Here is a 14,887-nt window from a genome sequence, read left to right on the forward strand (position 1 = left end):
ACGAACATGCAAAAAAAATTTGGTAGCCTTGGTACGAGCAAGAACCCATGAGTTAACGTTTCCTATGATCTGAGATTCAGGGTGATCATGATGAAATCCAAGATTTGTATCATTATTACTGATCGGTTCTTCATCATAGAGATATTCTTCATGATTAGAAGTTACACCAGGGATTAGTTCTTCAATATTTTGAGATTGATCCTCAACCCGAGGTTAATCTTTTGCACCCGAGGTTAATCTTTTGCGACAAATTAATCGTCAACATCCTCAGCGTCAGAGATAGGGTTGGGAGTAGGAACAACGAATGGAACTATTGGACCAGTAAGATATACGAAAAGACTAAGAACCAGCTCACTAAGAATATTGGCGGGGTGATTCGTTCGGTATTGAATGAATGCATCTTCATCAAATGTGACAAGAATAGATTCCTCAACAAATTTTCTTGAAATGTTGAATACTCTGAAATCCCTAGATTCGTTTGAGTATCCCAATAAGAAACCTTTGTCATCCTTTGCTTCAAATTTTGAACGTTGATCCCTCTGATTCAAAATATAACAAACACACCCAAAAACATGAAAATAGGAGATATAAGGATTTCTCCCTTTTAGCAGCTCATAGGCAGTTTTCCCATGACACTTCACAATGATAGACCTATTTTGTGTGTGACATGAAATATTAACTGCTTCAGCCTAGAAGGATAGGGATAGACCAGCTTCTACAACCATAATTCGAGCAGCTTCAATGAGAATCCGATTTCGTCTTTCAGCGACACCATTTTGTTGTGGTGTTCGGACAACAGAAAATTTTGAGTAATCCCTGTAGCATTACAAAATTCCTCTAAAGTGGAATTTATGAACTCAGTGCCATGACCACTTCGCTGTTTCCTAACTCTGTGATCATACAAAACTTCACACTTCTTTCTTAGAAAGACAACCCAGGTGAATCTTGAGTACTCGTCAACAATGACTAGTGTGAACTTCTTCCCAGATCTAGACTTGATAGGGACAAACAAATCCATATGAAGAAGGTAAAAGGGTTCAGTGGTAGAAGAACAGGACTTGAGCTTGAATGAAGATTTTGTATGCTTCCCTTTTTCACATGTTGAACACAACTTATCTTTTACAAACTTTATCTTAGGTATCCCTCTCACAAGCTGATTTCCTGATATCTTGTAAACGTTCTTGAAGTTTAAGTGAGAGAGTCTCTTGTGCCACAACCAATTTAGATGGGATTGTGAACGAGAGAAGAAGCAGCACCTAAGAGTGTTATCCGTATAAAACATGTCCAAGACATATATGTCATTTTGATGATTTTCATTGAGAGTTGTTACATTCTTTTTATCAATCACCTTGCCTTCGTTTTTGTTGAAGTAAACTTGTAAGGTCACGCCTTATGATCTGATGAGGCAAACACTCTATACGCTGACTGCCAACGCCAACACCAACATCAACACCAACGTTAACGCCTCAAGACCTTATCAGAGTCAATGTGTAGATAGTGATCATATGTAATCTTCGTATATTAGGTAACTATATAGATATATATAGAATAGATAGTAGATCTGATATCTTTGTGATAAGGATCGGTTCTTAGTATCGATTAGATATAATCCCTTTATTGAAGGGATATACAAGTATAGTTTAGTATATATTCAACATTAGGGTGAAACTCTAATGTAATAGTATTGGTGACCATCTTTGTGACAATCGTTTTTGTGGTGAAAACAACCCCTTTCTTGGTGAAATACATCTTTGTGATTCATTCGAGTTCTTTACTTTTTCTATTCCTTTTTTTGCTTAGTTGGTTTGTTCTTGTTTATTATACTTGAAGTGTATCCGATCGATATAAACCTTCAAATGGTATGAGAGCGGGTTTTTGAAACACTCAAGTTATCATGTCGACTTCCTATAATCCCAAATCTTTTGGTCTCAACAAGATTCCTCCTTTCGATGAGCACAACTTCACCTTGTAGAAAACTAAGGCTATGGTTGTTCTTGAAACCATGGACTATAAGATGCTTAAAATTTTTGAGAAGGGTCCAAACGTTCCTATGTATCAACCCATGGTAAAAAATGCTCTCGTTAGTCCTTTGAAGCAAAAACCAGAGACTAGTTATGACGACGATGACAAGAAACTGATTAGTCTTGATGTGAAAGCTAGAGCAGCGATAGGAAAATCTCTTCCTTATCATGTATATCATCTTGTACAAAATTATGAGTCAACTCAAGAGAGATGGATACACTGACAGTGGCTTATGAAGGCACTATGGAAGTTCAATCCACTACCATCAACAACCTTCAATCGGAGATACAATCATTTCTTCTCTCAACAAGGTGAGCCACTAACCCAAACTTATAACAAGTTTAACTATTTGGTAAACGATATGTTCAGCCTGGGAATTGTTAAGCATTCTTATTAGTTGGTTCTAAAGTTCCTGGAAACTATTGGGAAAAGTTGGGAACATCACACTGTTGTCCTTAAGATCAGTGAAAAGATCAATGTCATGGATCTGAGCTCCTTATTTGAAAATCAATGAAATTACGAAGAGACTAAAGCTCTTCGTAAAGAAATAATGAAGGAATCATTAAGGAAAAGTCTGTAGCCTTTGTTTCTCGAAAGGAAGTAATGAAGTTCTGCGCGCACGCGTAGGGGGGGGGGGTGGCAGTAGCATTTACTAGGTTGGCAGGTAGTGTTGTAATATTGTAAGACTACGGGGAGTCGCGTAGTCTTCGCCTGGTTCTTGAGCAGCTGTAAGGCTGGGGTAAAACCATGATTTGGGCTTGTAGTTTCCTATAGGTGGGATTGGACTATGGCAGGGCATGTCGTGAGACTGTGGGACGGCCACAATATTTGTTGAATTAAGGAAGGTTGTGTCCGGTGGTGATATAAGACTACAAATGGGGTTGTAGCATTCGTTTACATCAAGGTAGGTTTTATTGCATCGATGTAGTGGTTAGTTATGTTATCTATTAGTTTGATCAGGAGGGCTGTTGGAGCCATTATGGCAAGCAAGCTAGGGAAACTTTTGCCAAATAGGCCCTCGATCAGGAGTTGTGTGATGCGATTGTGTGAGACTATCAGCCGCAACAAACGCTTAGGGATCAGGTTTACCGGTTAAACAGTAGGTAAGTTTGAGACTAGGGAGGTCTGGGCTGCATCGTAAATACAACTATGGGTTGAGAAGATGAGTTTGGGATGGTACTAGCATTAGAGACTCATGTTAGGAATCGCCTTGTTATCGAGTGAAGGGTTTTCGACAGCGATGAATGGTCAGGGATTCCGTTTTCCAGTGGAAACAACAAGATAATCCAGGGTTGGAAGGGTTTATGTTTATATTTGATTGCGAAGTGGAGTCGAATTGGCAATGCTTCAGAATAGCCTGTCTGTCGGGGACTCAAACAAGGTTTTGGGATTCGGATTTCGGGCAGTGTAGCAATAGGTATTCCTCAAAGTTTAACGCTAGTGGGGTAAGGATCCATTCGTCACCGGGATATGAGAGCCCTGTTAAGGCTAGATTCGATTATAGATTTGGAAGGTTGTTGTAAGTATGGGTCAACTTTTCAGTTTGTATCGGGTTTGTGGAAGTATCGTCCAAGTTCTCAGGAAGTTGGAAGGTGGTAAGGAGTGATTTCGAGGATGAAATCTAAATTAAGTGGGGTAGAATTATAACACCCTGTTTTGGGTTGTTTCATAATTTGGGGCCGTGACCTGAAGATCAAGTATCATAAGGTTTCAGGCCTTAGGGAGGAGAGGTTTAGACCTATTTGGTGGTGGATAATGTAGGTTGTGGGTACCTCGTGTTCGGTTGGTGACTTGGAGCCCGAGGGTATAACGGTAAAGTGATGGGGCGGACCTTTTATGAATTTTGGATTTAAGTTCGGCAAGTTTTAAGACAAAATAGAGTTGATAGGATTGTATAGATTCTCATTACCTTTCCGTGGATATAAGGATCGTCGAAATCAGACTTAGAACGAAGAAGTTATGGCCTTCGGAAGTTTGGTGGTTTTTGGGCTATGTCTAGTACATTGGGCGTACAGGGAGTACGTCGGGCACACTAGGCTGGATGATCGCGGATGGCCTTTGGAGTACGTTGGGCATACCAGGAGTATGCAGGGCATACTCCAGTCAGGTGAAAATTATAATTTAGGGTCTTAGACCCTATTTTATGCCTTAAATCATGCGCAAACTCTATTATCTTCACCCTCCATCCCATTAAACCCTAAATACGAAACCCTAGCTTGTTCTTGAGTGTTCTTGAGCTTTGGTGGTTAACCTTTGGTGTTTTTGCTCACTTTGAAGAAGAAGGAGCTTAGTGTTCAAGCATTGGTTATGGTGGAGCTCATAGATCCAGAGTCTTCATTCATTTTGTTAGGATTTGAAGGTATAAAGTTTCTATCTTGGTAAGTCTACATGCTATATATATATTCTAGGGCTTGTTTTGGGCATATTATGGTCCCTTGAGTCATCCTTGTGAGTATGAGCAACTCCAAGAGCATAGAATGTTGGAGATAAGCAATTCTGAAGTTGTTAGTGCATAAAAAGTGTCATCTTGATGAGTTTGGATGAACCATGTGTGAGTTGGTGTTCATGTTACAGACTTAGTTGGATAAAAACGGGTTTTGGGTCCGATTAAGACATACAAAGGAGTAAAGCCGCCATCTTTATGTATTAAGACCTTAAAATGAAGTTAGATCTGAGTTTGGACGTTTGGGCTTAAGCATTAAGTGCTTAATGAGAGGTCTTGGACACCTGGTGAGTATGCTAGGTGTACATAGGAGTACGCTCAACGTAATGCATGAAGTCCCTTTTTCCCTACTTTGTCGAGTTGTACCTTGTGAATTAAAGGGTCGTACGTCGGGCGTACAAGTCTGGTATGCAGGGCGTACTCTGATTGGGCCTTTCTTTATTTGGGCCACCTTTTTGGACTTTGGGGTTTTGGGTTTATATTGGGCCACAAGTATTGCTAAGATGGGCCATTGTTAGGCTTGGGCCTTTATGGAATTGGGATTGTATTGGGCCTTGAGTATCTTTTGGATTTGGGTCATTATTGGGCTTTAAGTGCCATTGATTCTGCACCGCTGTCAATTCGGCCAACTGAGGGGAAGGGTAAAATAGTATTTTACCCTAGGAGCTGGGACTAGTATATTAAGCCCGGTTATGGTTTATGACCCAATTATTAATTCAGGTTTTATCTGATTGGTTAGTACGGGGATTCTCCATTTCAGTGGACTGAGCATCAGCTGGATTGACAACGGACTAAGGTGAGTTTGCTCACTATACTGTAGGACACTAGGATTGTATGTGTTTGTACTCTTTGTGACTAATGTTGTGTGTATGTATGCATGTGTGCCTGTTTGCTATATCTATATGGGGATGAAATAGACTTGGTGCAGCCTTGTGCTGACATATGAGTTGAAATAGACTCGGGGGTGAAATAGACCCTGGGGTGAAATAGAACCGATATGGCCTTGGGTCGATACATGAGTTGAAATAGACTCGGGGATGAAATAGACCCGGGGTGAAATAGACCCGACATAGCCTTGAGCTGGAAGATATGTATGGTATACGGTATTTTGGGTAACTCACTAAGCTTCGTGCTTACGGTTTATGTTTAAAATGTTTTCAGGTACTCCCAGTTTGAGAGGGAAGGGTCCGGCTTGATCGCAACACATCCACCCATGTTTCCGTATTTTACAATTTCGGGAATTGTACTTTGATAACTACTTTTACTCTTATATACTTTTGAATGATTGAAATGATTAAATGGTGTATATGTTTAAATTAAAAATGAAAATTTTACGTTATAATTTTTGGGCCGTTAGAAGTTGGTATCAAAGCCTTGGTTTGAGGGATTCGGGCGTACTCTCGTGTGTGTTTGAACTCAAACTGATGGTTTGGTAGATTTTTCATAATATAAATGTTTCATTAAAGGATTTTTTAATAAAAGAAAGGGGGTGGTGCGTGTAATCAGCCGAGCTCAAGTAAGTGATTCCCAAAATACTCATACATGTTTATTATGTTATATAATATGAGAACTGTATGCTAGATTAGGGCTAGGGACCTGCTCAGGATTTTATGCTAGGAGAAATGCCTTTATATGCCTAATTTTTTGAGCTTTTAGAATTGCATGCTAGTATGGATTTTCAGATGATTGTATGGATTGACCTGATATGTGATGCCTTGTAGCCTAAGAGGAATTGAATGACATTTTAGATTCAAAATATTTATTGGTAGTAAGTGAGCTTGAGATGTCCTCTGGTTGGCTTGTGGTTTGAAGTGTTATTTATCGAATGCTGCTTGCTTTGTGCTTTATGGAACTCTTAGTGATGTGAATTAACTATTAAATGAATATATTAAGGCGCATGTTGCAAAGGTTAAATAATCTCAGAGTGACTGATTTGACCCTATTGCGCAACTTTTGTCTGAGTCCAACCATTGTAGGGTTGAGTCTTTTACTCGAACGATTATCTAAGCTTTGTGATATGTGATTATATTCATAAGGTAGTTAGTTGACGTTAGTGGAAGTTCTTCAACAGCTGATGGCAGGGTGAGGTCGGGAACCTAGGAAATCCTAGGAAGTGCTTTAGTGGGTTGGTTGCGCTGCTTAGCGGGTATTTGGAGTATCAGTTTGAGAAGGTGACTTGGAAGATTCGTGATGATTATTAAGGAAACGATGGACAAGTGTGGAAGATAGTATTGGGCCTGTACTATTGAAAGCACAGGATCCATACTCGAGTCGTGGAGAGTCACGAAGAATCTAGGAAGCCGGTGGGATGAGGATTATTTGGGTAGGTTTTGATCATGTGTACGATTGCTTTTTAGAATGGTAATGAGCATGCATGGAGAAGGTTCAGGTTTTGGTTCATGCTCAGGTGTAGGCTCTAGTGTTGAGCCAATTGGTGAGCGGTTGTATGAGTCCTTCATGTCATCCACTAACATAGTTGTATATCAGTCCCCTAGGGATTGTGGGAGGACTGCCAAGGTTCTGAGTTCGCGTTGGATTGAGGAGATGGAAGGTGTCTTACGAACTAGTCCATATCCCATAAGAGCCAAGGTTCGGTTTGTATTGGATCTCTTGCATCATGCGGCAAGGAATTGTTGGGAATTGATTAAACAATCTATTATGCTTACTGAGTTGGAGGCTATGTCTGAGGAAGAGTTTGTGACCCATTTTAGGGCGAAGGTTGCGTCATCTATCGTAGTGCATCTGTTGGCATGGTAATTTGTGACCAGGTCAGGGTGGAAGAACCTGAATGATGTGATTGCTGGGAACCATGAGCGGGAGATTGATTTGGGGCACCTCGGGAAGAGGAAGACAGAGAAGGTTCAGAAAACAGTGAGCCAGGCGAAGAGGCCCAGGACTCAGGATTCGTGGTTAAGAGGCCAGCAGGACTGGGATCGTTGTGTCAAGTGTGGGAGGACCCATGTGGGAGGCTGTTGGGAGACAGGTTTTCTGTTAACCGCAGTAATAATACTTTTAATAAGTCCAAAAATATTTTCTTTGTATATATAACAATACTTAAAATAGCATTTGCAATGAAACTTTAAAAGTCGTAATGCATCTTAAAATCCATATCTTAAAAACTGTGTTGGTAATGAATCTTTGAAGGCCAAAACGTTATGTTCCGTAAGTAAATCTATACTTAGAACATGTTTATAGTAAACCATTGAATATCCTTGAAAGTCAAAATGTACCCATTGTATAAGTAAATCCATACTTTAAAATGTACTTGTAATAATCCCTTGAAAGTCAAAATGTACCCATTGTATAAGTAAATCCATACTTTAAAATGTACTTGTAATAATCCCTTGAAAGTAAAAATGTATGCTTTGTATAAGTAATTTCCATACTTAAAATGTACTTGTAATGACTTCTTGAAAGTAAAAATGAATGCTTTGTGTAACTAATTTCCATACTTAAAAATGTACTTGTATTGACTTCTTGAAAGCCAAAATAAATGCTTTGTATAAGTAATTTCCATACTTAAAAATGTACTTGTAATGAATTCTTGAAATCCAAAAAGAATGCTTTGTATAAGTAATTTCCATACTTAAAAATGTGTTTGAAGGCAACCAAACCTATGGGGCAGACTAAGTAATTAAACACAACTAATGAATAGTAGCGTCTCACTAAAAAATCATTAACAAAAAGTTGTGAATAACTCTCAGCCCTAACTTAATTAAGATTAAGTGCCATGCATAATGAATTTCATAGTATAGTATTCGTAAAAGCCGAGTATGGTTGTCATGTTTGTAAAAGTATAAACTACTCACTTTTATAGAGAAATGAAGTTTCAACATAGCGATCTTGTATAAGCGTGTAAAGCCTTATGCATAAAAGTATTCAAGAGTAGTAGTCTTTGAATCTTTGTAATAATTTAAACTTATAGCATGCATATCATATAAGACTTATGTATTTGTATCATAAATACTATATAGCACATGTATTCTCCCCCAAAACGAATAAATATAAAAGAGGGGCCATTACTATCACCTCGATATGTGGTTGGCGGGTTGCGTTTGAAAAATCCGAAAACCAAGGTGTGTGGTCGTGAGTTTGAACTTATGAAATCAACTTAGTCTTGATGATTGATGAGACTGTAGAAGCCTTTGATGATGACGGAAAACACCCAAAGTTGTAGAAATTCCGAGGTGAAAATGTTCAGAGGTGAAAAATGTTTAGAGATGAAAATGTTCAGAGGTGAAAAATGTTCAGAGATAAAAAATGTTCAGAGGTGAAAAATGTTCAGAGATGAAAAATGTTTAGAGGTGAAAAAGCTGCGAGATTTGAGAAAACTCCGAGACGAAAAAATCTGAAACAGTAAAAACTCCGAGATGGGTATAAAATATAAGGTTAGAAGGTCCGAGATGAGAAAAATCTGAACCTGATGGAAGTTCCTAAGTCAAAATCTCCAAAAATGAGGAACAGTCTGAAACTGCCCAAATTCCGAAGTGGGGTCCGAAGTGGACTGGGTGCGAAGTCAGCAGACTTCTGAGATGAGCCGGTTCCGAGGTGAGCAGTCTTCCGAGGCTAGGTGGGTTCCGAAGCGCTTAAAGGTCCGAGACAGAAGATGCTCCGAGGCTGCGGAGTCCGAGACAACAAGTACTCCGAGACTGAATACACTCTGAGACAGAAGACACTCCAAAACAGCAAAGTCCGAAGCTGAGAGGGTCCGAAGTCAGCCTGTCCTAAGTGGCTAAAACTCCAAAATTAGCTTGCCGTTTTCCGTTTTCTTCCCCCATATCGAGTGGTTTTCAACAAGTTGAATGGCTGGGATGGTATGGGTGTTTGAGGAAGATTTTCTAAGTGTGGGGAGGAGTGATTTAGGATAGTGAGGTCATTTTGTGAGTTGTTTACTAAAAGAGATTCGGGAGAGATTTACAAGAACTCGGGAGAGATTTGAGAGAGATTTGCAAGACTTGGGATTTTTAGAGAGAGAAAGAAGAGAGAGTTATGGGAGAAGAAGAAGTGAAAGAGATTTTAGAGAGCTAAAGAGAGAACTTAAAAACTTGAGGAGGTGATCTCTATTTATAGTGGGGTGGAGTACTCACTTGGCCAAGTAGGCCATACTCCTCCTATCCCATCAGGTACGATCTTTGTACCTTTGGATGGAGTGCAAGAAAAGAGTTTGGGATGGAGTGCAAGCAAAAAGGAAAAGTGGGATGGGGGATAAGCATGTGGGAAAAATCTCAGGGGAGGGCTGATGATTTTGTCCTTCCCAAATCTAGTGGGTCCCATCCAAAGGTTGTACCCTCATTAATGGCTTAAAAGTACACATAGTCGGGTATGTTGGGATCCGGATGTCGAGGATATTTTTTGAATATACCGATGGATTGGATTTAATTCAAGGATTTCAAAAACCCAAACGGATTAATTTTTGGAGTTACAGAACTCCAGGAAATCGCGTTCGAAGTTTTGCGTCTAAACGGCTCATGGTGTCCGTTTTCGCGACTTTTGTAAATATTTTTACTAAAAATATTTGGAGTATGAAATTAAATAATAGACTATAGTATGATTCCAAAAACGTTCTCATAAATATTGTTGGCAATGCGTAAATACCTCAACGGTGTGAAACGGTTTACTTAAAACAGATAAAACCAATGTTATACCGGTTTGATTTCTTAAAACTGTCGTATCTTTTGCATACGAACTCCATTTTGGACGTTCTTTATATATTCGGAAACAGGGGAACACGTACTATGAGTCTATAATAATTGCTTCACTCAAAACCCCTTATTACGAATTTTGCAGTTTTTAGTTGCCCTAATTAGAGTTGCAGTTTGATCTGTTTGATTCGTTCGTTAGTTACATATTTGGAAGTAAGTTTTCATCAGATATCTTGAAATGAACCCATTTATTTTATATAGGACGTACTAAAACTCAACGAGTCGAATTACAACGAGATTGGTTGTTATAAAAATTTAGCCCTAAATTCCGGGATGTCACATTACCTCACCGTTAAAGGAAATTTCGTCCCGAAATTTAGTTCTTACTGATAGTACCCGAGGTTTTGATGAATAGTAATGTATTTTCGTGGTACTTGACCCATACATGGTCCTTCCATGATTGCCTTGTGCATACGAGTCGTATATAATCCAAGATGGAATAGATGATCGGATGGGTGATTCTACCTTAAGCCCACAACCAAACAAGGAACAGGGAGTAGAGCGGAATCACACATCCTAAGTCTATAGAATTTTATTTATATACAACTCTAACGTGTGCACCTATCAACAATAGGTTATTTGCAAGGGCCCTTAATTTCTACATGAATGACACCGTAAACATCCCCCTCTGGAACGTATCACAATATTGTCCGCTTTGGGCCACTCGGCACGAGGACTTCCCAGGAGGTCACCCATCCCGGTACTACTCCCGCCCGAGCACGCTTAACTACAGAGTTCTTATGGGATCTGCTACCCTCACGGCTTTAAAACGCGTTGTGTATCTTGTTTGTCTTATGTTTGTCAGGATGTGTATGCAATGAATGTAATCATTATCATCAGTATGCATTCTAACCCTTGGTGAGAGGCGTCATAGAACGGTACAAGGGCTTATGTTCCCTCTAGACGAGACAAAACTTGTACACTGCACCATAACGACTTCCATTTTTGGAAGGCAAACTCTTGACTATCTCCCTAACCCGAAATTTTTGCCTTTATAGGTTAGTGCGGTGAGAGGCTTGGCTATCTTGGAGAATTTATCGATGATTCTCCGATAATATCATGCAAGCCCTAAGAATTTGCGTACTTTGGTTGGTGTTGTTGGTGCTTTCCAATTCTTGACCGCTTCAACGTTCGCAACATTGTGATGAATCCCTATACTGCTGACCACATGACCGGGGAAATGAAATTTGTTAATCCAGAACTCCCATTTAGAAAACTTTGCATAAAGTATCTCTTTTCATAGCAGTTCTAGAATTAAACGCGAGTGCTAGCCATGTTCTTCTTTGGTTCCTGAGTATATCAATATGTCGTCGACGAACACGATCACGAATTTCTCCAAGTAGGGTTTGCACACCCGATTCATATGGTCCATGAATACGGCTGATGCGTTGGTCAGTCCCAATGGCATAACTAGAAACTCATAGTGATCATATCTAGTTCAGAATGTCGTCTTTAGAATATCTGTCTCTTGAACTCTAGGTTGATGATAGCCGGATCGTAGGTCGATCTTTGAGTAGTAGCAGGATCCTTGTAGTTGGTCGAACAGGTCATCGATCCTGGGGAGTGGATATCGGTTCTTGATAGCGAGCTTATTTAACTATCGATAGTCGATGCATATCCTGAACGATTCATCCTTCTTTTTGACAAAAATATCGGGGCTCCCCAGGGAGAGAAGCTTGGCTGGATAAAGTCTTTGTCGAGAATTTCTTGAAGTTGACTGGATAGTTCTTGCATTTCCGATGGAGCCAGACGATAAGAAGATCGTGCCACTGGTGCTAAACCCGGGATAAGGTCGATTCGATACTCAACCTTTCTGACGGAAGGTACTCCATGTAGGTCTTCTGGAAGTACGTCCTGGTGGTCACACCCTTGCGGCATGTCTTTGATTTGCTTACTCTTGTCTAGCATATCCACCATGTGGGCCAATAAAGCATAGCATCTCTTCTGCAAATACTTCCTTGCCTTCATGAAAGTAGTGACTCTTAGGTTTTTCTTTGCCTTGTCTCCGCAAATGACAAGGGCTTCATCGTTTGGTACGGGTAGTCGAACGACTTTTTCATATTATTAAACCTCGTTCGATGTGGGGATGACCAATTCATTTTGATGATTACATTGAACTTTCAATGGTCATATGGATTAGATTGGAGTGAAGACATGGTTTTTCAAGGTGAGACGACGATTAGTGAGTATTTCTAAAGTGTTTTCTAATTGAACTGATTTTGAGTCCTATTCTGTAAGTCTTATTAATTTTGCAAGATTTAGGTTTTATCGTGTTTCTAGAAGTATGGACAATAAAGCATATATCGTTATCATTATTAAATCATACGGAAACATAATTATTATTGAGGAAAAAAATACTAGCGACCATGACTGGGTCCTGGTGAACATCTCCTGCATCGATTACTATGTCGTTCCTTTGTCGCCCTGGTTCTTCAGTTTCAGGAAGTCCTTCTTAAAATTCCCTGGTTGATTGCATTCGTAGCAGTTACGACTTCCTTGGATCTCTCTGAAGTACCTCGAGATATGACCTCTCAGTTTACACTTGCTGCAGATTATCTCCTCGCAATTTCCGACATGATGGTAATTGCATTTGGTACAATGGGGTAAGGTTCCAGAGTAGGACTTGGACCGAGTAGGAGTATTTGAGTCGTAGGTGGTCACCGGTTCTATCTAGGGTTTGAGGAGTTCGAAGTTCCCTTTGGACTCCTTTTGGTACTTCTGTTTTGTACCCTTCGCTCGGTTTTACTCTGGCTGTTGGGTCGTGGTAGTCGAATGGAGATATTGTTCGGTCAAATGATAGGCCAGTTGCTTAGCACTATCAAAGGCAGTGGGTCCGAATGTCGCCACTAGACCTCGAACTGGAGGTTTTAGTCCCCAAATGTACCTCTCCATCTTCTTGTATTCTGAGTCTATGATACATGGGCAAAGGTTGGCAAGGTAGTTGTATCGAGAGGTGTAAGCAGCCACCTCTGACTCTTTCATGGAAAGGTTTAACAATTCTTGTTCTAGGGCCTGAATTTCTTTTCATGGACAATATTCCTCGATCAACATCTTTTTTCAGGGTTTCCCAAGAAATGGCATAGGATGCATCAACTCCCATAGACTTGATATGGTTATTCCACCAAGCTAGGGCGGAATCCATTAGCATACATGTGGCATACTTAACGTGGTTGTTATTAGCACAAGAGCTGATACGGAACACTGCTTCCATCAACCCTATCCAACGGGATAGTCCGATGACTTCTTCCGTGCTGAAGAAAGATGGGGGTTTGTAGGCTAATAATTCCTTATATGAACAGGATACGTGATTGTTTTTGCTAGAAGTGGGAACGTCAACATTATTCCCACCGTTAACGGACAATTCGTTTTGGGAAGTTTCATACGTAGCTAAAGTTGTTACCATCCCTTGCGTAATAATGGTTTGTATTTGGGTTGAGTCTATTCGGAATGATGGTGGGCGATCTTACAGATTCCTTTGTAGGCCTCTATCCTACACGTTTAGAAAAGACACACTTAGGTTGTTTATACTACTTGATCATAAGTAAGCATGTTGGAATTATATTGCGTGATAAGGCATTGATATAATTTTTCCCCATAATCTCATAGATTTTCAAATTATAGAGAGATTGATTCTTGAAATTCTGACGAGTTACGAGTGATGAGGAAAAAGTAATTGATTCGGAAATCCTCCGGATTTCCAATGATAGGAAAGGAATTGAATTCCTTATGGTTGAAATTTTTGCAAGAGAGAAATTATTGAACGAATGACTGAAAACTTATGGAATTCCCTGCTACGAGGGTAGTAGAGTTGTCGGCTCTTTGGATTTAGGCGAACTAGGAAAATCTAAATGTTATCCCATATTTCAAGTATTTTTATGATAGTGCATTAGTACAACCCTACATTCTAAATGATAGGGTGATCGATTTGAGGATCCTTAAGATTTTCAACTGATAAGGAGAAGGCGATTGGTTCGAAAATCTTCTACATTTCCAAATGATACGGAAAAGGTGTTGGTTCGGAAATCCACTAGAATTCCAAATGATAGGGATAAGGGAACCTTAATTGCTAATGGTTTTTGGAAATGCATAAGTATTTTAAAATGTATATATGGATTCTAAAGTACTAGGTTGCTGTAGCGAGTCTGGAGAACATTCTTCAATCTCTAAAACTTTCAACCATTGTAGTCTGTCAAACTCCTTGCTCAAGGTTGGTTATGCACCGACCCGACCATAAATAACATAGGTGCGCATTCCAAATTTATTTATGGTATGGATTATGTACGATACTAACCTTTAATTGAGGCGTCTGACCTAAAGGGTTGAGTTGGTAGTTCTAGTTGAAGGGATGTTTAGAACTTTTATTAAGTGTTCTCATCGCGGGTCAGAGTATATATAAACCCTTATATATTATGGTTGGTGGGGTTTGTAGTATTATTAATTTTTGTTTTGTACTTCCCGACTACCAAGCACAAATGTGGGCCAAACATGAAGTACCGTAAGTAGTTGAGAAGAAGTGTTATTATTAATAATACTTTTATTAGAAGCTAGTTTGCTATAGTTGTATTCCTCTTTCGAGGATACGAGTTCTCTATAGCCAATTTAGCTCTGATACCAATCTGTCACACCCCCGGCCGAGGCGGAACATGTCGGGCTGTGCGACTAAGTTCATGGATCACAGATAAACTGAATATATAACACAAGTACAACGATAAACAAAACA

At 39.7% G+C, this 14,887-nt stretch overlaps 1 pseudogene; it reads right to left on the bottom strand.

Moving 5' to 3' along the window:
* Window positions 1-251: 251 nt before the first annotated feature.
* The window catches only part of LOC145120860 (uncharacterized), a 38,464-nt pseudogene continuing 23,828 nt past the window's right edge, over window positions 252-14,887 (bottom strand).

Source organism: Lactuca virosa, chromosome 1 (genome assembly GCF_052849685.1).
Source record: "Lactuca virosa cultivar CGN04683 chromosome 1, Lactuca_virosa_CGN04683_v6, whole genome shotgun sequence".
NCBI lineage: Eukaryota > Viridiplantae > Streptophyta > Magnoliopsida > Asterales > Asteraceae > Lactuca > Lactuca virosa.